Genomic DNA, 24,020 nt, shown 5'->3' with positions numbered 1-24,020 from the left:
GCAGAACTTGGCCACCAATTCGGGTTTCTGCTCTAGAACTGCCCATGGAAACACAATAGCCCAGAGCCTCGTGTCCTCTGCTCTCAGGAGAGCTCCCGTGTCTCTCTCAGAGGCCAGTGGATGCCAGGAGGAGGGACATGCCACAGTCCTCAGAGGATGAGACCAGGGTCTCTGGGAAGCAAGGCCCTTTCTCCATGCCCATGGGCCTGGGGGTCTCAGAACATGGTGGTGGCCTCAGTTCCTCTGGATACTGGCCCCATGTTGGCAGGAAAAATCCCGTGTACCTAGGGCAGTCCCTGGCAGAGAGGCACCTTAGACCAGCCAAGGTGATCCAGATTGTAAAAGTTTGGGCACCTAGGTGTACACTGCCCTCTCCTGCTCCCACGCAGCTCCCATGGCCCGTCCTTCCCGTTTGCTAGCTGACAAGTGTTTACTGAGCATCTACTCTATGCCCGCGCTAGTCATCCATGCTGGGCATAGAGGGTGACAGTGCTGAGTGAGTTCCCATGCTCTCTATCTGGCCAGGAGATGGGTAGCTCGTAGGTCCCGCTGGTGAGAGAGATGGAGGAGTGAGCCATTCTTCTGGAGGGAACAGTGTTGTGATGTGAGAAAGGAGGCAGGTAAGGGGACAGGGTGGTAAGGGAGGGGGCTGCAGATCCCCTGGGGCCACCGGTGACATGGGCCAGCACAGAGCACAGGGCTGCTGGGTGATGATGGACTGTAGGGGCTGAAGTGGGGAGATGAGGGAGGGGCCTGAAGGGTTGAGCTCAGGGCTGCGTGGGGCAGCAGAGTGCCCAGGACTTGAAGGAAGTGAAGCTTTCCAGGGGCTCGAGGCAGGGCTGGCTCCTTCTGGAGTGCTCTGTGAACGCATCCACCCACCCGGGTGGGCACAGTAGGAATCACTGTCCCATTTGCCAGCTCAGGAAACGGAGGCCTGGCCAGGTGAAGTAGCAGAGCCCCAAGAACACCCGGGTCACCTGCTTCTGACCGCTGGCCTTGCCCGGCCATTCAGGAACCACTGGAGGCCGCGAAGGCAGCTTCTGACTGTGGCCCGCGCTCCTCGGTCTCTCCAGACAGCCTCACCTGGGGCTCCCACTCTGTGCCTGTATTCCCTTGCTTCCTTCCCCACTCTAGACCTCTGCTTAGATGCACCCCTCCCCTCCTTTCTCTGACCCTGAGCTCCATGCCCTGTGCCTCACCATTCCCAGTTTACAGCAATTTGGGTGAAACTGGCAGGACTGGGCTGTCTCCCAGCCCCCCAGCTGGGGGGGAGGGATGGAGTTGGTGCTTCTGTGTAGGCCCCAGCCTCGGGTCCACTGACAGGCACAGACGCCCTCCACTGGGAGTCGGCTTCCAGGCCCCAGGCAGGCAGGATGGCTGAGAGAGGCCTTGTGAGGTCCATGCAGGTGGGAGGCATCCAGCAAAAATGTGAGTCACTTGTCCCTGAGAAGAGTCCTCATCCCAGGCTCTGACGCCCTTAGTGGGCAGGCCACTGGCCTGCATTCCAAGACCTTGCAAATTCGCCTCTGGGGCCCCAGGGACAAGCTGGGTGTGTGCACGGCCCTACTGAGCTGCCTGGGGCCTCCACAGGGGTTCTTTCTAAAAGAGAAGCCAGATGAATGATTTTGTTCATTGGGAACCCTTTTATCCTTTTGGCCTCTACACTCACTTGGTTGGAAGGCACCCAGCCCCACCAACATGGCACGAGTGGGCTCCAAGGGGTGACCTAGCCAATGGCCCATAATTGGGGTGGGGGGCTCTTGGCATGTGTTGGGATCCAACGGCTCATCCTGGTGGAGGTCGCACCCTTACACACACATACAACCTGCAGGGCCTGACAGAAGCGCCCATTACTCAGAGCAGGGGCACCTTGCAGGCGGGCAGCACAGCACCCTGCTGCTGACAAGCAGGGCTCACCCAAGGGCAGCTCTACCGTCCCCCTCCTGCTCCCTGCCCCTATCCCCAGGGGTGGTACTCCCTTCCAGTAAGCAATAGCCGTGGCCCAGACAGGGCCACGCCGGGTCCTTGAGCTGCTCCAACTGTTGCGGTGTCATTGCTGTGGCCGACCGGGCCCAAGGTGACTCCTGGTAAGGGGACTGGGCAGGAAGTCGAGGCCTGGCCTTTGGCTGGGGCACAAAGTGCTCTTGGCCCTCACCACGGCTCCTGGGCGGGCCCTGCTGTCCCTCCACGCCTCGTTGTCCCCTGGTACCCTGCCTGCAGCTGGGGTGACTATTTGCCCCTCTTCCCCTACCCTCATATAGGGTCTCCCTCCAGTCAGGTAGCTGGTCGCCACCCTGCTCTGAGTCACCGCATCGCCTGGTTCAGGTGTTATCACTCCCTCTGCCTCCAAGCCGCACTGGCCGCCAGAAAGGCACACCCTCTGTTTCCATTTTCCCCTGTCCTATCAAGCAAGAGCCACATTCTTTCAAAGGACCTGACAGTTCCTGTCCTGCACTGGCCATTCGGCAGTGCCGTGCACTGGCCAGCTCCGAGTGCTCCACACGCGCCTGCCCTGTGCTCCCTTCTATCCCCTCTCCACCCGACGACCTTGGACGAAGCTGTGCAGCACTTCAGGGGGACCCTTCTCCAGAAAGGCCCTGCCAAAACTGATGGCCGCAGAGTCTCGAATCCCATGACCGTTCCTATTTTGCTCTGCGTGGTACTGCCATGACCTATGAGCGTGTCATTCCTGCTCTGGGGTCGGAAGCTCTTCAAAACACATGGTTATTGGGTCAGTGGGAAGTCCACTGCCTTGTCAGCCCTGGATGGGGACAGGGGCCTAGAGGAGTGAGTGAGCGGGGCCCCAGCCAGCCGAGGAGGAGCCGGGAGGCTTGGGAGTGGGCGATCGCTGTCCCAGAGAGCATATGGTGGGGTGCAGGGCTGACAGGCGGGAACGCCCATGACCCCCAGCTCTGGGGGCCCGCTGAAGTCAAAGACTGCTCGTGCTAACCTCTTTCAGGCCACCAGCACAAGAGCTATCAGTAAAGTCAAGGTCCAGCTTGAGTGAGCGCTGGCCATTACAGAGACTAAACGGTGTATACTCTTGTTTCCCTGGGTTCTCTGTAAGCCTGGCCGATGGCCTCCCTCAGTCTGAATCAGGACAGCAGACATCACCGAAATGGCCAAGAACAGAAGTGACTGGGCCTATCGGTGCTGCAGGCCCGACAGAGACTTTCCGGCCTGGGCTGGCTGCCTAGAACGGTTTGTAGGCACCAAAAGGGCAAGGAACATACCATTTCTGTACTCTTTCATCCCTCAAAGCTTCATTGCCTTAATTGAATTGAAAACCTCCACAGAGGGGGACTCTGACCTTCTGGCATTTATTTGCTCCATCCTGGCCCAAACTGGCCAGCATTGGTGGGGGTGGTGACAGCAGACCTCCTGTGGGTTCCCTGGCCCCGCTACTCCCTTGCTCTGTGACTTCCAAGAGGAGATCGCCGAAGACATTCTAACAGTCGTGACTTGTGTCCACCAAACCAGAAACCCAGGAGTCCTCGTCCATCTGTGCCAGCCCTCCCTGGCCACCTTAGCTAGGAGCTTCCTGAATGAGGTGGGGGCACCTCTGTTTCCAAGCTCCCCTCTTTCGTGAACCTGCTTCAGACACTTCCCTCATTGCAACTCACAAACACCCTGGGAGGGCAAGGAGACACCTTCTCTCCATTTCAGAGAGGGGGAACAGAGGCTCGGGGAGGTTCCAGCATCCAGACCTCCTGGCCTTGCCTTCCACGTTCCCGAGGAGAGAGTCATGACACCCCGGGCAGCTCAGCCCCTTAGCTCCCGGGAGAGAGAACCCTTCTGCTTTGCCAGTGGGCTTGGTCTTGCACTCTACCCGGTGCCTTTACAGAGGGCACAAGGGGTGAAGGTCCACACCCACCGCCGTCTCCCAAGTCAGACGTTGCAAGGCCTTAGAATTCCCCACTGGTCACAACTGTGGAAGCACAGCCCACGGGAGACATGTCCAACACCTGTCTGAAGCTGCTAGGGTCTGAGTGGACATCTGTCCCCACACTGGTGATGGGGCACCTGCTGCTAGGTACCACTGTCTCCCTGGGATGAATGGATCCCGGCCGGCAGCACCAGCTAGAAGTCACTGGGCCCTCAGCCCTCCTGTCAGCGCACTGAACTGGTGACAAGAACATTCCCCCTCTTTGACGGAAAGGGCCGGGTCCTGCCCTGCAGGCTCCCACAGGCCCAGGACACCACACCTTGAGGCAAGAAGGAGCAGAACCCACCACAGCCATGTCCCTGATCCCAAGTCCCCTCTGAGGCAGGGTCCAAGGGCAGGAGATTGCAGACCTGCAGCCCGCTGGGCATGTGCCCTCCTGACTAACCCAGCCACAGGGGCTCGCCTTCCAGAAGGACTCACAGCCGGCTGAGCAAAGTGATTCACTGTGGGGATTCCTTAAAATAACAGTCCCCTCCTCTCTCCACTTCCAGGCACCTGGAACCCTAGCCAGGCCCCACGGAAGCAGGAAGAGGAAGAGCCAGAGGCCCCACTGGCACCTGCAGACCTGCTGGGAGGCGGCAGGGAGCTGGGAGCAGGGCCTCCAGGTGCCCCTGGCCCTCTCTGGGGCCCAGTTTGGTCCCTGGCAGGTGAGGAAGGTGGCCCAGGCACCCCTTTAACCCTTGACTTCCTGCGCTGCTCCCTCCCCCACCAGGCTCTCTCCCTCCCACCGGCCCCACCCTCTCCCCTCTGCTCTGATGCACCTCCAAGCAGCGGAGGAGGTGGCGACCACCAGACAGGGGGAAGGAGGTCTCCAAGGGCGAGGCCTGCATTCAGCTGAGGAGGGAGGGAGCCCGGGGGTGGGGGTGGGGGGCATGGGGGGAGGAGCAGAGGCAGAGAACAGCCTTATTAATATTTCAGAGGCGCCGTCACTGCAGCTCCTGGGCCCTCACAGCTCTGCCACTTGTGCTAGTGGAGGGAGGAGGATGGAATAAAAGGAGGAAATAAAACAGAGAAAACAGATTTAAAGGGACAGCCCTCCCCCCTCCGTTCCTTCCTCCCCTTGTTCCTGGTACAATCTGTGCACATGCCAAGTGGCTCTCGTAGGGAACAGCTTTGGGCAAGAACAATAACAGCATAAAGGGTCAACCACCGCTGTGGGAGTCACCCTCTCCCAAAACTCCTGCACATCCCTACCCACTCGCAGCTCCGCCCCTGCAGAGCTGCCCCTAGGGAGGGCCTGTCGTGCTGTGACCAGCGCACCCATGCAGGGCTGCCAGCAAGGCCAAAGGATGCTTCCTAGCCAGCATCCGGTCTAGACTCAAAGGATGATCTGAGCCCAACAGAAAGATGGATGCACAGACTCTGGGCATTGAAGTCCTCACTAATTAGAGTCCATTCAAGGAGAATTCTAGAACCCAGAGAAACACAAGTCTAGATTCCTGGAAGTGGCAGGGAACCAGGATTTACCTGATTCAGCTCCTGCCCTCCTGGGATGGGTGAATTTCCTCAGTATCCCTCCCTAACTGATGGCCCGGTGCTTCAGTCTAATCTAGAGCAGCGGATGGACGCCAGACTTGGAGGGGCACCCCCCCCCCCCGGGGAGGCCTTTATAGAAGCAGAGTCCCAGTCAGAGCCTCCCAGTCAGGGTTGGGGGCGGCACTGGGACCCTATAAAGCTCCCGAAGAGGATCCCGAGGCCTAGCCAGGTTTAATACCACACGTGTGCCTGCCTCCAGAGGCTCCAGGAAGGGCTCAGAATTCTCCAGTGTAGACAAGCCTAACAGAGAATGTAAAATGGTGCAGCCGCTATGGGAAAACAGCATGGCAGTGCCTCAAAAAATTAAACATACAGTTACCACAGGATCCAGCAATCCCATACCTGGGTATATGCACAGAAGGTGAAAGCAGGGTCTCAAAGAGCTGCTTGTACAGCTGAGTTCACAGCAGCATTATTCACAGTAGCCAAAAGGTGGTAGCAACCCAGGTGTCCATCGATGGATAAATAACAGATAAACAAAATGCGTACATCCATACAGTGGGCTGTTATTTAGAATGAAAAGGGAAGGACATTCTGACACCTCTGACAACACGGATGGACCCTAAGGACAGTGAAATCAGCCGGTCAGATGCAGACAGACACTGTAGATTCCACTTCTATGAGGTCCCTAGAGACAGAGAGCGGGAGGGTGGGGGCCTGGGGCTGGGGGAGGGGGTTCGTGTCTAACGGGGACAGAGTTTCAGTTGGGGGAGATGAAGGGTTCTGGGGATGGACGGTGGTGACGGCTGCACAACAGTGTGAATGTACTTCATGCCGCCGAACAATACACTTAAACACAGTGAAAACGGTAAATGTGATGCTGCGTGTAATTTACCACGATCAAAAAACCAAACGGGCTCTACCAGCCCTTTTGCTCTGTGTCCAGAGTAGCCTCCCATGGTGCACCAGGCCACATGGTGACCGCAGGAGTTCCAGCGTCTAGCCTGGCTGACTCCCTGACCATTCTGCCCAGGCTGATGGTAACTCTCAGGAGCATCCCCTATCTGGAAGACTTGGAAGCAGACCTTTTGTACCTCCAGCCTTTGGTCTCAGTGACCTTCAGCACCACCCGCACCCCGCCTTAGTGGGGTGGGTGCCCTATTAGGTGGCACAGGAGCGGATGAGCTGAGAGGCCGGGCTTGCTGACAAGCCACCCCCAGCGCTCTCGCCCTCCGACTTGAAAGAAGGGTGGCCCTCAGGGCTCCCCCGCCTGCCCCTTCTGGGTGCTGCTAGTATGCATTTCCTCAGAGGCACCAACCCCACCTCAAAAGGAACTGGAAAGGGAGGTCAGAAGGGCCTGGTCTCCCGACTGCAGGTTCTGTGCAGACAGTATGGCTTTAGAAGGTGCTCGAACCCCCGGAGCTTGTGGCAGAGACTTGCCAGACATTCCCTGATTTCTATTCCTGTCTTCCCAAGTGTATTTTAATTTTTAGCTAGGTGTCTTGTCACCCAGCTAATGACTATATTCCCCCAACTCAGGGGCAGCTACCTGTGGCCATGTGACTAGGTCCTGGCCAATGGGATGTGAGCAAAAGGGACAGGGAACCGCCTTACTCTTGGACAACACTAGGGGGGTTCTCAGCACATGGGACGGTGCTTCAGGGTTGTGTTCTTAAAGGGAAGGAACGGGCTCCCCCCCACCCCCGGTCCCTCTCCTCCTTCCTGCCGGCTGAAATGCTGATGTGAAGACAGGAGCAGGAGCAGCTATGTTGCTCCATGTTGCACACGAAATCCACATGTTGAGGATGTGGCAACACCGTCGAAGAAGCCCTGACCCCGGACAGCCCAGTAGCCCTAGTTGCTTACCTAGACTTTTATGAACAGAAGAAATCATCTCTCTCGTGTGTGTCTCCATTAAGCTGGGTCTGTTAAAGAAGTCAAGCCCGTCTCTCAGGTAATTCAGGTGTGCAGGAAGGAACCCAGCCTGTCGTCAGGTACGATGCCTGCCTTCCCTCCATACCCGGAGCCAGCCCTGGTTCTGGGAGAGCCAGGAGGCATCCCTGAAGTTTCCATGACCTACCAACCCCTGCCACGTCCAGGGGCTCCATGGAACGTGGGATGGTTCAGAGCTGGGCCCCCTCTCACCTGCGTCATTTGATATTGTCCTAGAAATCCCAGCCAAAGCAGAAGACAGAACAATGGGTGTACTGGGGGGAGAGCCAAATAAAAATCTGGTCACATGCAACGCCCAGTGCCCTTCTCCACGCTGTGGTGGAATTCCACCCCCCTACCCCGTGCGCTCCAAGCCTCTAAGGTGGGAGGAGTGATTATCCCCACTTGAGCCTCAAGCCGCTGAGGCACAGAGTGTTTAAAGAGCTCACTCAAGATCACAGAGCCAGCGAGGAGCAGAGGCCAGTGAGAACTCAGGTGGTCTGGCTCAAGAGAATTCTACATTGCTCCTCTGCCAAGTGACGGCCCAAAAAACCCTGGAAAAGTAATGAACACAGGATTAAAACCAATTAAAAGAATTCAACGAAGAGACTAGAAAGGAAGTCTGTCCCTTAAACTTCAGGGCTTGGGAGTGCAAGTGCCGTAGTCAGGCCTGGCAGCGCTCACCGGCACAGATCACTCAGCCTCGCTTGCTTTCCACTTTTGAATCTAGGAAATGGCTCCTCATTCCTCCTGGCTGCGTGGGCGTAAACTCCAGAGGACAGGGCGCCACCACGCACACATACGGAGGAAGGGCCCTGGGGGCCCATTTCCCTGGAGGGCTTCTTCGTGCCCCTCAGACTTTCCGCAGGAAGATGAATGACTGGAACGCTTCTTGTTAAGTCAATCCATCTACCATGCCTGCCCTCCCTCTGCCTGCACCCCAGAATTCAGGATTCGGGACCAGGCTCCACCAGTGAGGCCAGAACATTCTGCTTGGCTGGGGGCTGACCACATGGGCCTCTCAGATGCTCCCCTGTTTCCGGGGACTTCCTCAAGCAGGTCCAGGCCCTGAATCTCTCCTGGAGAGTGCTAGGCACCAAGCAGAGCGGGGGCTGGGGCCCGGGGCAGCAGCCAGTTCCCTAAGGTGCTCCTGGAGGGAAGCCCTTCAACAGCACCTGGTGCCCCTCTGTCCCTGAGGAAAGTTGGAACCTTTTTCTTCCTGGGGCCTTGAAGTGTAGTTCTGGGGGTCACGACTCTAGCCTGGGGGGGTCAGTCATTTGCTTCCTGCCAGCGAAGGCTTGAGAGTGCGGGAGAGCAGGAGGGGGAGAAGCCGATGGGCAGGAAGCATCATGACACTAATTATCCAATTACAGCTGGAGCTGGAGCTGTGCAGGAGAGAGCTGCGCCGCAGCAGGGAGCCGAGCCAGCTGCCCCTCGCCCGCACTCGGCTGGCGCACACGGCCCACGCCCCTCCTGCTTTACCCTGTGAGCAGCTGGCAGGCAGTGAGGTCCCGGGTCTGCCCAGCGAGCAGAGCATGGCTGGCCTGTGGTCTCAGAAGTGGCGGGGTGGAGGGACCTAGAGATGCCATGGCTTGGCCTCTGGAGCATGCCTCCAGCCCCCAAAGGGGCCGAGAAGACTCCTCTGGGGTCCAGGGGATCACAGGGCCCCATCCTCCAGGCTTTTATAGCGGGACAACATGTGGACAGAATGAGGGGCCCTCAATCCCAGCCCTCCCCCACTCCAAAAAGGGGAGGCGTGTCTCCCTGGCTCTGTCCATGGTACCACACTGCACCCCTGCCAGCTTCCAATCCCCAGAGCCAGCTCGAAGCCACCGGAAGCAGCCAAGTCTTAAATAGGTAATTAAGGAAATTACAGACAGCTGCAGGCCCAGGGTGACTAGATAAGGAGACTGCTGGGACATATGTGTCCTCCTGAGGACAGGCTCCATGGGGCCCCGATTGTGGGTCCTGATGAGGAGAGGACCAGGTTTCCGGAAACTGGCTGAAGCCCTTGGGGAGACAGGCTTGGAGAGACTCTTCAGGTGAAGGTCAGGGGCTAGGGAACTGTCAGGGAGAGACGCCCACTTCTCTGTGGCCAGTAAAAAAAGTCCAGAAGGCCAGGCTCCCAGTGGGAGACCAGAGCTGTGTGAGCTAACTTTGGCTCCACCTCAGGGTCTCTGAGTGCTGGCAAAGCTGGTCTCCTGTGTCTCCCGTAGGATTCAGCTTGGCTGGAGGTTAGAGTCAGGTCCAGAGACCTGGCTGACTCCCCCACAGGGCCAAATCAACGTGGAGAAAGAGCTAATGAGTTCCGCCACCGTACAGGGACCCTGGGCACAGGCCACTCTGAGTACGTGGAAAAGACCTTGGTCTTGGGCATCCCACTGGGAGGTGAGAGTGGCATGAGTGCTGGCTGGAGCAGAGAAGACGTGCTCAGACTGAAGATGGGAGTCCACAGTAGCTGGCCTTCTGTGACCCAGACACGAAGAACTAGCACACCAGAGCGTATGTGCCACCTCTCCAGGCTGACCGTGGAGGGATGTCTGCTGCCAAATGCACGGACAGCGGAGGAGACAGTGGCCATTAGTGCCACTCGAGAGGAAGCCTCGGAAGCTGCAGCTTAGGGAGGGGCATCTGCAAGGCCTCCAGGCTCCACTCCAGCATCCTTACCAACCCCAACTGGCAGCGATGGCAGGACCTGAAGGTCACCACGGTACCAGACGGCAGGGGCCTGGCCGCCATCTGAGTCACACAGACCGCGCCCTGCTGGGTCCTGAAAAGCTATTTCTGATGGAGGAGGACACCAGCACACAAATCCTAAAGCATTTCTGGCAAAGCCCTGAGAGGACACCACAAAGCTCCTGCAGGCCCAGGGTGTGTGGGGAGGCGTGGGGGTCGTGTGGAAGCAGCAGGGCCTCAGTGACAACAAGATACAGTGAGAGTCCCCCCTCAGCGAGCCCCACACCGCAGCCCATCAGGGTCCAGGCTGCCCCTCCCCCAGGTCCCGGACCCTCTCGTCCGTGGTGCCCCTTCCCCCAGCCTGCTCACAGCCAGATGTCCACTAAGGCTGAGAGCCAGGAAGGCAGTGGTGGATGGTGGGGGATGAGATGGGGGGGGGCGTGGCCTGGCACCAGCTGCAATGAAAGTGCTGCCTCCTGGTCCAAAGAGGGAGGCCGGGAGCCCTGACCCTGTGGCCCCTGCCCCCACAGCCACAGCCACATGGGCCTCTCTGGGGGCTGCCAGGCCCCATGCCAGCAGCCCTCATGCCGGCCCCCTTGGCCTCTGGCCCCACGGATGGATGGCAGGGGCTAGGGTGACTCTCACCCTGCTCTGCTCCCCAGTACGGAGGTGTCCTAGAGAAGAGGCCTGACCACTGGCCATGGCCCAGTGGGCCATCCGGCCAGGGGCCCTGGGAGGGAGCTTGGGACCGGGTGGGCTGAGGGGCACCCAGGACGGGTCGTGTCTGTGCCCGAGGCCCTCCCTCCCGGGCTGCTCCAGGTCCCGGGCACCATCATGTGGGAGCCTCCCTCTGCCTGCAGGGCCGCCCTGCCCACAGGAAGGGCAGTGCTTGGGAACCTCAGCAGCCCGAGGAGCCCCGGCCCACCTGGCCAGGGGCCATGAGCGTCACTCCCAGGCCCATGGCTCCAAACCAAGACGGGACAGTTTGCCCCAGTTCTTCCGGGAGGAGCGAAGCTGAGCCCTGTGGGTGGGCAGGGTGTCGGGAAAGGTCCCCCGGGCCTGGCGTGGCAGGTGGAGGCCCTTCCCCGTGCTAGGCGCCGAGGGCACCGGGTGCTTTCGGCCGGGTTGGTCCTTCTGTGGAGAAGGGCCCTCCCTGCGAGGCGGTGCCCTGTGCACCACCACGAGCCACGCCTGTGGCCTTGTGGACAGCGGTTCCTCAGAGAGCCCGCCTACTGCTCCACAGACTCGAGCCCAGTTCAGGGTCTGCGGCAGAACGCAAGCGTGTAGGGGTGCCCGGTGTCACCCAGTCCGGGGACCGATGACGTTCCCGGGCCAGTCAGGAAAAAGTCACCTTAGCTGAGTCCACCTTCGTTCAAGGCCAGCCGGAGACCAGACTCCCAGAGAACAGCACCAGGGCCAAAGCCCTGTCTTCTGAGGTCCACAGTGGCCGGGCTGGAGCTGGCCGGCAGTGACCCCCGCATCTCCCTGTCTCCTCCTTGGCTGCCAGCTTTGGTTTCCTGTTTCTCAATCAGGAGGGTCCGGGAATCCTGGCCGTCTGGGCATCCTTTGCTGTGGGCCTCTGCTTCGGACCACGCTCTCCTGCCCACACCTGCCTCCCCTGTGTCTCTCTCTGTGAGGAAAACACACAGCGTCTGTGGAGAGCGAGACGCCATCTGAGCTGGCGAGGACTCACCTGCTGCTTTGAACTCTAAAGAGGCCCAGGACCGTGTGGCCGAGTGCTTGATTTGGGGGACTTGGCAAATGGGTCTAAAGTTCAGGGGACAAAGAGGCAAGGAGTTTGATTTTGCTTTAAGATTCCTAAGGTGAGACCTGCAGGTCAGGTATCAAATGACGCAAGGTGTAAGAAATAAAAGCATGCTGCCAGTGTGGGAGCCCATGCACGGGCCCGCAGAGTGAGACAGACAGCCCAGACACAGGCCCTGCTGCACACCAGGACCACGCAATCAGCCAGGAGACAAAGGATTTCATAAAAGAAATGGGAATGATGGGTTACCACTCATGAAAACACTGTACCTTAGGTCTTCACCTACGAATTTCCTTTGGATTAAACAGGATTCGGCAAACTCCAGCCACAGGGACAAATCTGGCAGCCAAGTGTTTTTGTGAATAAAGTTTTATCAGCACACTCACATCCCTACATTTCCGGCGTGTCTGCATCCTTTGCAAAGTGGAAAATATTCACTATCTGACCCTTTGCAGAAAAAGTCTGCCCACCCCTGCATTAAAGAGTTAAAAATCTTAAAAATGCAACTACACATCCAGTCACTCACACACACAGACATATGGCCAACCCAGAGAGGGACAGTTCTCAGATTTCTGTAAGGGAGTTTGTAAGCTGACAAGCAATGGAAGAAATCACAAAAAAACAGTGAAATAGAAAAGTGTTTAACTTTAGCATGAAAACAGCAAAAGGCAAAAGACAAAGAGGATTTAAAATGATTTGCAACAAAGATGCTGAACTAATCTTTTACGTATAAAGTTTATTCAGACCCACAAGAGAAACACCTGGAGCTCAATAAATAAAGGAGAGGGACAGACAGATCACTTAACAAAAAGAGATGCCATCGATCCACAGGGGGAAAAGCGCTCACTCTCAGGCACAATTCAAGGAATAGAAAGCGAAGTAGACATTTTGGGTCTAGACACTTATGCCAGGTTGTTTGATTACAATACCCAAGGCTGGCAGGGCTGCAGTGGGCCGGCCCCTCGGACGCCCAGAAAAGCCCTTTGGAGAAGAATTTGGCAAAATGAGCTTCCGTCTGGGTACTCTCTCCTTGGGACGGAACGAGCGTCACCCACCCAGATGCTCAGCAGAGCCTCACATAGGAGTGCAAAACAAACCCGACGGCCTGCATCTCCACAAATAGCCACATAATTAAGCGAATTACAATCTCTTGAGAGAATATTATTCAGCCATTAAAAATTGTAATTACAGCCCAGAGGACCTCCCCGATACATCCTGGGTGCTTGATAAACAGCTGTTGAATGAGCGAACGATCATGTGTAGTTTCTTCATTGCTCGGTTCAAGTTCTTTATGTTTTGCAATAAAGCACTTACTGCTTTCATAATCTTAAAAAAATTAAACTATACCCATTTTGAAAAAAATTCATTTAGAAAGGGATTACATTAATAAAGAAAATGCTTGTGTGAAGTAAAAAATAGATTACACAATTGTGCCCATGGTATAATTACAGTAATGTGAAAATAAATAGCCTATGCAGAGAAAGAGGAGCGGAGACGCGTCCAATGAAATGGGAAACACTGGCTGGCATTTTGGTGATAGGATGGAGGGGGTTCCTATGTCTGCTACTTCTCAGCGGTTCACGAATTTTCTGCAAAGAGCATGCATGTTAAGAGCTATCTTTAAATGAAAGAAATAAACATTATTTAAAAAAAGGCAACAACCCTCGAGAGCCTCCCCCGTCTGCAGGGCTGCCCAGGAGCCCCCGCCTGCCCCAGGTGAGGGAGCCCGAGCACGAGGTGCGGGCTAGAGCCAGGCTCGCCTCTGCTACGCGCCAGGGCAGCTGGAATCAGCGTCCCCACCACGCGGTGAGCTGCTCCTGGAACGAGGCACTCTCTCCCCTCCCTTGCCCAAGTCTGTGGGCTCCTGGGCTGGCCTTAGCAAGTGTGGCAGAGCCCCCCAGACTCTTCAGGTGGCGGACAGGCTGCCCCGAGGCGTCCACACCCGCTTGACCCAGTCCCTTTCAAGGAACCATGGGGGAAGAGGCATGGGAGTGGCCTTGGGGTCCATGTGAGGGTTGTCTGCATTGGCTCTGAAGTGGCGCTGGATGATAGCACCTCCGGGAGTGACGGAGATGCTCTCTGTGTGGCTACGGAGCACTTGAAACGTGGTGAGCAACTGAGGAACGGAATTTTAAACTTGACTTAATTTTAATTAAATCTCCACTTGTGGCTAGTGGCTACTACAATAAATCTCGCCACTCTAGAAAGCACCTCGAGGGGAGGGTATAGCTCAGTGGTAGAGTGAGGTCCTGGGTTCAATCCCCAGTACCTCCTCTAAAAATAAATGAGTAAATCTAATTACCTCCCCCATAGAAAACAAAAAAAATAAAAAAAATTAAAAAAAAAACCACCCCAGAAAGCACCTTGAGCCCATGGCTGCAGACAGCAGTTCTCCTTGGAAGAAAAGGGTTCCCTTTTACTGAGGACTCACCTACAGAACAAAGAGGCAGGCTCAGGGTCCCTTTAAATCAGGTGCTCCCCCAGGACGGTGGCCAAGGCACCCCCTTTGCACAGTGCTGATGTGGACCCGAGCTTCCGGAATCCTCTGGTGCCCCAAATCCCCTGCCAGTCCTCGGAGGTGGGAATCCCGAGAAACCTCCAGCCCTTTCCCACACCACTCTGGGCCTTCCTCCCGGCACCCTGTGGCTCTGGTTTGGGTTCTGTCACCTGCTCAGTCCTGTGACCTTGATCTCGTCCCCTTCCCAGCCTTGGGCAGTCTGGACACCCAGTCTTTGCTCCTCTGCCTGACAGCATCTTTCCCTCTGTTCCGGTGATGTGTGGGCTTAGATCCTGCTCTCCAGGCGGCACTCCCAGGCCCACTTCCAGCACCTCCCACCCAACAGAAGGTGCACAGGCAGGGGAGGGCTTTCCAGCCGGGCCCTGCTTGGCCTGGCTTCTGCCAGCTTAGCCAGGGCAGGGAACGGAGAAAGAGTGAGGAACTGGGGCCCCATCTAAAGAAGTGGCCTTCTGGGAAATGACGGGGGTGGGGTGGGGAGGAGACATCTGTGCCTGCCAGGTGTCTGCCTACCGTGCCCAGCAAAGTCACAGCCTGAGCCCAGCCCCTGTGCCCATCTCCAAGATGGCACTGGTGAGGCTCTCGGGCAGCACGCCCTTTGTTAGATTTCAGCATCTGCCTTTGGTGCCGCAGCCCAGGTCTCCATCTCTCAGCAGCCATTTAGACACACTGAGATAATCCCTTCACAGAGGTGCCCTGGTGGGGTCACGGGGAAGACTTACTGGAGGACGGGTAGTCCCCCAACTTCGGATTGATACCAATCTACAGTTTAACCATTTCTCTCAGTGGGTAGAGGTGGGCTCAGGGTCTTCCAAAGAATAGAAGTGCCCTTGACAATCGGCTCACTCACACAATGCTGCATTCTGCTGAGTTCAGCACAGACTTCTAGAGAGGACGGAACCAGTGGCTACATACACAAACCGGACTCAGGAGCCTGACGGCCTGCCTTCCATGCTAGTTTTACCACCTACTGGCTGTGGGACCTTGGGCGAGTTGCCTAATCTCTCCGGGCCTCAGTTACCTCATCTGCAAAATGGGGACAGTGATAGCCATGGCTTCCTGTGGTGGTTGTCTCACTGAAGTGAGGGAATGTCTGCGAAGCGCTGAGAGCAGTGTCTGGCATAGGATGAACGCCATTATTATTACTGTCACTACTGCCATTATTTGATGTGCTGGTAACCTCCGACAGAGATGGCAGCCACCAGCTAAATATCCACGCCCTCGGTTGAAAACCAGAAGGGAGCGCGAGGGGCAAAGCCCACATGTGTGCTGGCAACTTGCTCTGCAAGGTGGGGGGAGGAAGCTGGACCCGGCTTTGCTGGCTTCGAGAGTCTCCGATGAAGCTAAGCTCCCAAAGGCTCCAGGGGCCCAGGACACTCTCATCTTGTCCACCAAGAAGGCAAGGGTTCCTCTCTAAAAGCCATGCTGGGGGAGGGGGAGAGGGGCTGCAGCTGACCCCAGCACCCTTCGGCTGCCTCCTTGGGCTGGAAGAAGATGTTCTGGGATAAAGACTGCTCACTGACTCACACCCTGGCCTCTCCCCGCGCCCGCAAATGATTCAACCTCTGAAGTTCCAGCTCGGAATCCTGAAATGTCAGTGGAGTCCACCGAGGCCCACCCCCGCGCTCCCCAGGCCTGGAGCTGGGAAGAGACTCAGCCAAGGTCACAAAGACCATCAAGCCCAGAGCTAGCCCCCAACCTGGGTGCTCCCCACATGACCAAGACACTTCCCACCACCTTCTCTGCCCCTCAGGGGCCTGCTGCAGCATCCCTGCTCCCCGGCCTGGCATGGCCTGGTAGCCGTCTCCCCAGCACGCTCTTAGCCTCCTGGGCTTCCTTCCCCAAAGGACTGGTTTTCCTTCTGGCTCTGCACAGAGCCCTCTCCCACGCCGCCTCAGTTCCATCTGCCTGTGTTCCCCCCTTCTGTGCCAGAGACGCCTGCCCTTTCTCTCAAACCACCTGGCAGCACTGGGCATGGACCAGGTTGGTCTGATCAAGACCGGCTGTGTCCTTGGCCCTCCCTCTCCTTGAGGCCAGCAGCAGGGACAGTCAATACCCTTGGACCACAAGCTTCCAAATGGCTCACTCTCCAGGGGCTGGCTCCATCCTCGGACCCCCCTGTCCAGCCTCAGCTGAGGCCCTCAGGGGCCTGGGCAGCCTCCTCTGCAGGCCAGAGCCGGCAGGAGTTCCCAACTCCCAGGTCTGCAACCCAGCTCCCCTCTCATGAGCCATGTGGCCTTGGTTTCCTTGGCTGAGAAAGGGTGATGAAAGCAGTGGCGCTGATAGTGAGACGCAGCTGGAAGGTCTAGGAACCTGCTTAGAACCATGACAGGACAGCTGGGAGGTGCTCCCTTCACCAGGCCCATGAGAGTGTCCCCAGCCACCCGCCTAACCAGTCAACACGGGGGCAAGTCCCTTCCCCTCTTGGGGCCTCAACTATCCCATGTAAAAAATGGGGACAAAAATCCAGGCCTTGCTTCCCTCACCAGGTGATTCTGCAGATTCTATGTGGTCAAGGTCGTGAATGTGCCACACAGAATCCTGTGCCCACTCTGAGCCAGGCCTGTGCAGGGCACCCCAGCAGCCAGTGCAGATTAGTAACTGGTCCTTGCCTTCAGATGCTCACAGATCTGAAGGGTGACTGCAGTGGGTCAGGAGGGCCCACAGCTATGGGCAAATGAGGGGGACTGCCTGCTAGGCTGGCACCCAAGTCCTTGCGGGGAGCCAAGGGAGAATGGGACGGTTGGGGTCACATTGGACTTGACTATGTGGCTGACAGAGACCCACTTCAGGTCAGAGGCCCAGTGGCCTCACCTTTGAAATACCGAGTGGTCCCGCTCCCCTACCCCAGCCCGGGGAGTACCGAGTGCCTAGTTGAGGGATGTTGGCACTGCCCCATCCTCTCAGGGAGACTTTCCACACTCTCTCCCAGCCCCTCACCAGACCCTCACCCTGGGTTCTCCAAGGCTCCCTCCAGTCCTGCCCTGCCCCTTGGTGTGCCTCCCTCCCAAGCTGGCCAGGCCGCTATGCCCTAAAGGGGCCAGCAGAAGGAAGGAGACCAGGTCCTAGAGAGCGAATTGGATTGTCCAAGGGGGAGACCCAGGGCTCCCTCCTCTGGGAGACGCCACACCAGCGCTCCAAATTCCAGAATCCTAAACCCGTGGGAAAACTGAGGACCCGGCAGGAGGCAGGAGAAGCCGTCTGGCCAAGGTCACACAGGTGAGGAGGCGGAGGACCGCTGTGCATAGAGGGATGGAGAAGGAGTTACCCAAGTGTGGCGGGGCTGCCTGCCGTCAGCACTAACCAGGCCAGCGGCAGGGTCGGCTGGGCGGCTATGTGGGCGTGCGGGGGACATTGTGGGAACGTGTGAGGGTTTCTCAGGCTGTGTGTCCGGGAAGGATGACACAATGTGAGAGTGCGGGGGGAGGGGGTGCCCAAGGCTCCGAGAAGGTGCGTGCGCGGCCCGCTCCGGCCCAGGCCCGGCGCCCCCGGCTGTGCCCGCCCGGGACCCCGCCCGCAGCCCCCAGAGGCCTTTTTCCCCAGACGCAGATGCGCGTGCGCCCGGGATGCGGGGCGCAGGGTGCCGGCTGCAGGGCGCTGCCCGCCGGCCGGGGGACCCAGGGGGTGACGCGCGGCTGAGGCGCCGCAAGGACACGCAGGCCAGACGCGGGAAGCAGGTGCCGCGAGCGGGGATCTGTGTCCCCCCACCTGCCGGCCGCGCCACCTGCCGGGCCGCCCGCCCCGCCCGCCCCGGCACCCACCCCGGCGGCGCCCGCGCGCTCGGTTCTCCACTTACCCGGTCATGGGCACGGCCGCCACCGCGGCCTCGGTTCCGGCGGGCGCTGTCGCTGGTCGCTGCGGGCGGGCGCCCGGCGGGCAACGATCCGCTCGGAGGACCGTAAAGGCCCGGGCACGGGGCGGCCTGGCCGGCAGCGCGGGCGCGACCCTCCGCGGCGGACGAGGGCTGCGGCCGAGTGCTCCCCACGCTCCGCACCGGCGGCGGCGGGCGACGCGGCGCGCTCGGCTCCAGCCGCAGCTCTGAGCGCGGAGGGAGGGAGGGAGCGGGAGGCGGGGGGAAAGGGGAGGGAGGAGGGAGCGGGCGCGGGGGGCGGCGCGCGGCGCGGGGGCCGCGGGGCTCCCGAGCCAAGCGGTTCCCGAGCTGCGCGCCCGGGGCGCGCCCTTCTGTCCCCCAGGACGTGCGCAGGTGCGCGCCCTTCCTGGCCTAGGGGGGCGTCCCATGAGGGTGCTGGCCCGAGGGGAGGGGGTGGGTGTGGCTGGAAACTAGGGGGCCCTGGCACGAGGGAGCTCAGAGAAAGGGCAGTGAGCCCGCAGGCTGCCGCGCCCTCTCAAGGCCACTGCCTGTTGGGTCCGTCTCCCTGACAATCAAATAAGATGTGGAACCGGGCTGCAGATCTGTAGCGTGGGGCCCATGACCCCTCCACCCCGCTAACCACCTCCCCTCCCAACCCCCGACCCCAACGTCCGTGGCCTCCAAGGCATAGGAAACTGCCGGCTAACTGTTGGGTGTAAGACATCTAAACAAAAAGCTGGAGTTTGGGACAGATTCTCGAAGTCAGTGACCCCAAAAGGTTATCACACCAACACCCTTATACAGGACACGGAGAGGCAGGCACACAGGAACACAGGTTCCTGACACAAGTGGAGACAGACACGCAGACAAAACCCCAACGCAGAGAAGACCCGCATGTGCACAAATGCACACAGGCACATCTGTGGACAGAGACCCAGGTGTGTGCCCGTGGACACTCAGTGGCCAGGCGGGAGCTGGCCGGCACAGGCCCCTTGTCTTTAAAGCCCCAAACTTCCCAGCTCCTGGGACAGTGAGTGCTTCCGAACCCAGATCAGGCCTTTGCCACTATTTATGAGTAGCGAGCAGATGTGCAAGGGGGCGGGGGTGGCACAGGAAGGGGGCTGAGTGTGCAGGAGGGAAATGACGGACTGGCAGTGAGCATCACCAGCCCGGGGCCAGCAGGTAGGAGAGGCCGGGACACAGCCTGGAAAGAGCAAAAGTCTTTCTTGTCTTGGGCAAACAGGGGCCCAGGGTGTCCTGTGTGCCAGACTTGGGCTGGGTGCTGAGCTGGGACCCCAAAACAAGGGGCTGGCAGGCAGAGAGTGAACATTGCAGTTGGGATAAGGGCCCCAAGAGGCCATCAGTAAGGAGAGATGAAAGACGGGGCTGGGAGCTCAGGGAAGGCTTCTGTGAGGAGGCGCCATGCGACAGAGATCTGAAGGACACAGAGGCACTCCAGGGGGTCTTCCGTGGGTTGGGGGACCATCACACCTCCCCATGGTCTGTCCCTTCTGCCGGAAGCAGCTGTTCCATGGACAGCTTCTGAGATCTGGGACCCGTCAGTTCAGGCAGAGGTCACACACGAGCCCGCACACGTGCGCACACACACTCACACATGATGACACACCCTCATGCCTGTTCACACACACACTCACAACACACAGCCTTTCTCATTCTCCTTCACACCAAAGCTCACACGCGCTCATGTGCTCACTCATGCACACTTCCGTGCGCTCGGTCACACTCACACGCAGTCACATGCACACCCGATGACTCATGCAGGCTCGCCCTTCGTGCTCACTTGTTCATGCGCCTTCACACACTTGCACCCAATTATTCACACCTAGTCGCGTACTAGCGCACACACATGTGCGCACTCTCAGTTATTCACCTGCATTCACACTTACACACACAGGTATTCACGTTTCTTCACACGTCCACCCACTCTCGCCCGCTCAGGGATGCATACACATCACACTCACATGGGCTCACATGGTTGTCCTCACACACACACACCCACTTCATTCGCACATGCTCACTTGCGCACGTGCCCCCTTCCCACCTGACCCGCAGCCCGGGACAGGGAGGATCACAGCCGAAGGGAGCCCACAGTTTCCTGACCGTGGACCCCCAGCTCCGTGCTGCCCATGGGGCCTTGTGTCGTGGTGCTGTTCTTCTTGCCTTTGCCCCGCCCACCCCTGGGCACCCACACAAGAAAGAGGAGCCCAGAGCGGTGGGAGCACCTCCTGAGGGCCCTTCTCCCCAGGCTCAGGCTGCTCCCTTCTTGGCCTCCCACGATGAGGGCAGGATCCCGGGCGTCTGGCCTGGTGGCACGTCTTTCTGTCCTTCAGTCCCTGGGCCGGAGGCCCCTGGCCCCACAGCCAGAGGAGGTCAGGGCAGGCTGCTGATCTGGCCTCCCCTGGCTCCCCTCCGGAGCCTCTCTGAGGCTGGAGTATGCTCTGGCTGAGAGTGAACACCTCAGTTACTGGCCAGCCTCTTAGCAGACATGTTAGCAGCTCTGGGAGGACAGAGGTCGGAAGAAATGGGGGCCGAGAGGGGAGGGGAGGCCTGGGGAGGGGAGGGGGGTGCCCACCTGTGCAGGCTTTTTGGGAGAGAGGCTGAAGAACAGAAGACTCACTTTAGACCGTGTCACCGTCTTCCCTCAGGGACCAGGGGACATGCTGATCGCTCCCAGGGAGGGGTATTCGTTTTACCGATGGCGGCTGTCCGCACGGGGCCCTGGCAGCAGCACGGGGAGCTCGCCCCGTTGCAGAGCTCAGGGCTGGCTGCCTTGGCTGGGCGGTGACCTGGGCCCCTCTCCCTGCGCCCGGCACAGCCTCCCTCTTGCTCAGGCTGTCTTCAAACACCACGGGGAAGAAGAAGGTAGGGGGAGAAAGTCAGAGATAGGAACCACCCCCCCCCGCCACCTCTCACCTCCTCCCCTGACCTGGGGGTGCTGCTTCTGCAAAAGCAGACAAAGCCACAGTCCTTCAAGGTGTCATGAAGGTCCTCCAGTTTTTAGAACTTGTCAGTCCCCGTGCAGCTCATGGGCCAGGGCAGGGCATGGCCTCCTTTTTGTACTCTGAGTCAGTTGGTCCCTGGCTTGGGGTCCTGAGGCCAAGAGGGAGGGCGGGCTCAAGCCCAGGAGTGAGGGAGCCTGGGTGCCAGGCAAACTCTGCCAGTGTCACCAGTGACCTTCTTGGCTTCTTCATCTGTACAGATGTGGGTGGGAAGACTTCCCCTACAAAGTTCTTCGTTGTGCCAAGCCCTGTCCTCTGCACTGGAAATGCTTAGGGAGTAGCTCCAGGGAGGCCCATGGCCTCCCTGTTCCCTGTATCTGCCCCCATCCCTTTCCTCTGGTCCTATACCCGGCCCCCACTGTGCGCTTGCCCCTGGTGCCTCCTCGGCGGCCTCAGGCCTTTGTCACTGCCCTTCACTCTTGCACTGTTGGTGGCTCCCTGTCAACGATCTCCTCCCAGGACCACCTCAGAGACCTCTCAGCCTGACATAAAGCAAGAACAAGTGGCCCGCCCTCCGGCCTGTGCCCCTCCAACCTTCACACCCACGTTCTGCGGACAGGACCTGCTGTCCATTCTCCCACTGACCCCCTTCTCTTGTCATCTGCCTCCAGCTGTCTTCTGCCCTCACTCTCCTTCCCACTCCCTAAATGCTTTCCTTCCCTGGTCCTTGGCCACCACCTGTCCCCAGGCCCCTCCTCTCTGTGGGACCTGCAGCTGCCACCCCTCCCTGGTCCGGTTTCGCTCCTGACACTTTTAGTGTGGCTGTCACAGCTCCTCTGGGAACAGCAATCCTCAGCCCAGCCCTGAAGTGGGGGTGCTCTGGCTGGGCCCGGGTCCCCCTCTTCCTCTCATGCCCACTCTCTCCTTGGCTGAGATCACAGCCACCACCCCCGGCTTCAGGGGCCACCAGTGTGCCTGGACCTCCCAGACCAGGGTTCCCCTGCTGCCTGGGGTTGGCTGAAATGCACGCTGAGAGATGTGCCCATCCTAACCCCCGGAACTAGACTGGGACCTTATGTGGAAATAGGGACTTCACAGATGTGATTAAGTTCAGGGTCTTGAGATGGGGAGACGAGCCTGGGTTATCTGTGCAGACCCTAAATGTAGTGATAAGTGTCCTTACAAGAAGGAGGCAGGAGGAAATCTGACACACGCAGACAGAGCAGGAGGTCTGGTGAAGATGGAGGCCGGGGCTGGAGGTACGCAGCCACAAGCCAAGGAATGCCTGGAACCACCAGAAACTGGGGGAGTCCAAGAGGGAGCCTCCCCTAGAGGTTTTGGAGGGAGTGCAGAGGATTTGTGAACTCCAGAAACAGTGAAAGGATCAATCTCCATTTGAAGCCACCTGCTTGTGGTCCTTTGTTAGGGCAACCCTGGGAAATTCCTAGCAGCCCTGACCTGGCCCTGAAGAACCCTGCCCTTCCCCTCTGGCCTCCCATGTGCTCAGCCTCAATAGCCCCCACTCCAGAGGTTCTGCAAAGCCAGGGTGGCCTCTCCATGCTCAGGAACAGCTCAGGGCTGCCTCTGGGGAGGTGGCCCTTTGAGCACAACTCCCTCTGCCAGCAAGGCTTCAGCCTCCAGGGTGGGCTCACCCCCCCCCGGCACCCTCTCCCCTGCCCTGGCAGCCCACGGGCTGCCCTCCAGTGCTGGAGTGGCCCTGGGCTCTCCAGGGCCACAGCGGCTCTGCGCCACCCCACATGATGGTCCCCTGCTCCACGTGTCCAGAGTGGAGCTGGCTTTTGCCCCTTCCTGCAGCCCCTGCCCTCCCGAGACTGGAGCCTGGAGTCCAGAGCTCACAAGGGTGGGCCCAGTGATGGATGAACCACTTCCCTCCCTCTGAAGATCTCAGAGCTGCCCCTCCACCCCTCAGGCCCTTCAAGGAGGGCTTGTCCCTTTAGGTGCCCTGCCCCCATCCTCAGCCACGGCCTGCGGACACCTGGCTGGCTGCCCCTCTGACAAGCCCTGACGCGTCTAAACCCAAGCAGTGGATTCAGCTTAGGCTCCAGCTGGGCCCTGCCACATCCAGCAGGCACCTGACCTGCAATAAGTCCTTGGAAATGTCCCCTACCCCAGCCCCATGGCCTCTCCTTTAATGGGACAGCCCTCCCCCAGGGAGCCACTCCCGTGGCTGTCCTCACCCTGTGTATGCGCGTGCAAGTGTGTGTGTGCACGCGCACGCGTGCGGCTGTCCCAGCTCTCCCTCTGGATCAGACTCCTCCTCTGAGCTATCCCCGTGAGCCCACAGATTTTAGGGTGCTCCTGGCCCACAGCAGCATCCCTCAGACCCTGGGGGCACCACACCACCCCCACCCAGCCGCTCCCTTCCTCTCACGTCCATCCTGCACCCAAGTCCAGGGGCTCCTACTCAGCTCAACATCGGCTGGAACCTGGCCCTTCCCCACATCTTTCCTGCCACTTCCCCATGGTTACCCGAGGCTTTCTGATTGCACCCCCTCTGCCCATCCAGCCGCCCAGAACTCACAGGGGAGGACCCTAGCCCTCTGCAGCTTTGCCACCCTGGGGCTCCCTGGGACTACAGCTGGGTCCCGAGCTGCCTGAGGATGTGGAAGAGGACATGAGGGGCCATTGGCTGGCAGGGACATTGCCATAGGTTTGTTTCCAAAGCCCAATCGGCCTCAACTTCTGTATTGTCATTATTCTTATCTGAGCTTGTGACACACGTGGTAGCAGAGTGAGGCTGACCAGCTGCTTTGGGTATGAAGCCCTCCCTTCCAGCCACCACCCACAAACCCTTACAGGGTGTGGCCCTGGTCACCTCCCTGGCTCCTGCTGTGGGGCCCGAATTCTCCCCTGGGTGCCTCACAGTCACACGTGGGTCTATGCTGAGTGTGGGGCCTGCCTGCAGGGCACTGTCCCTG

The 24,020-nt window shown here is 59.0% G+C and overlaps 1 protein-coding gene across 3 annotated transcripts in view; it reads right to left on the bottom strand.

Moving 5' to 3' along the window:
* Window positions 1-21,776, bottom strand: part of ATP2B3 (ATPase plasma membrane Ca2+ transporting 3) — a 67,829-nt gene extending 46,053 nt beyond the window's left edge. The window contains exons 1-2 of one of the 3 annotated variants that reach the window (XM_074360071.1): window positions 21,069-21,776; window positions 18,107-20,978 (exon numbers count right to left, since the gene is read on the bottom strand). The gene's annotated coding sequence lies outside the window, so the exon portion shown is untranslated. The remainder of the gene's footprint in view (window positions 1-18,106; window positions 20,979-21,068) is intronic. The other 2 variants (XM_074360072.1, XM_074360073.1) reach the window with 2 other exon arrangements.
* Between the last annotated feature and the right edge of the window lie 2,244 nt (window positions 21,777-24,020).

Source organism: Camelus bactrianus, chromosome X (assembly GCF_048773025.1).
Source record: "Camelus bactrianus isolate YW-2024 breed Bactrian camel chromosome X, ASM4877302v1, whole genome shotgun sequence".
NCBI classification, from domain to species: Eukaryota; Metazoa; Chordata; class Mammalia; order Artiodactyla; family Camelidae; genus Camelus; species Camelus bactrianus.
Note: the sequence above shows the minus strand (reverse complement) of the source record. Positions and strands in the feature narration are given on the sequence as shown.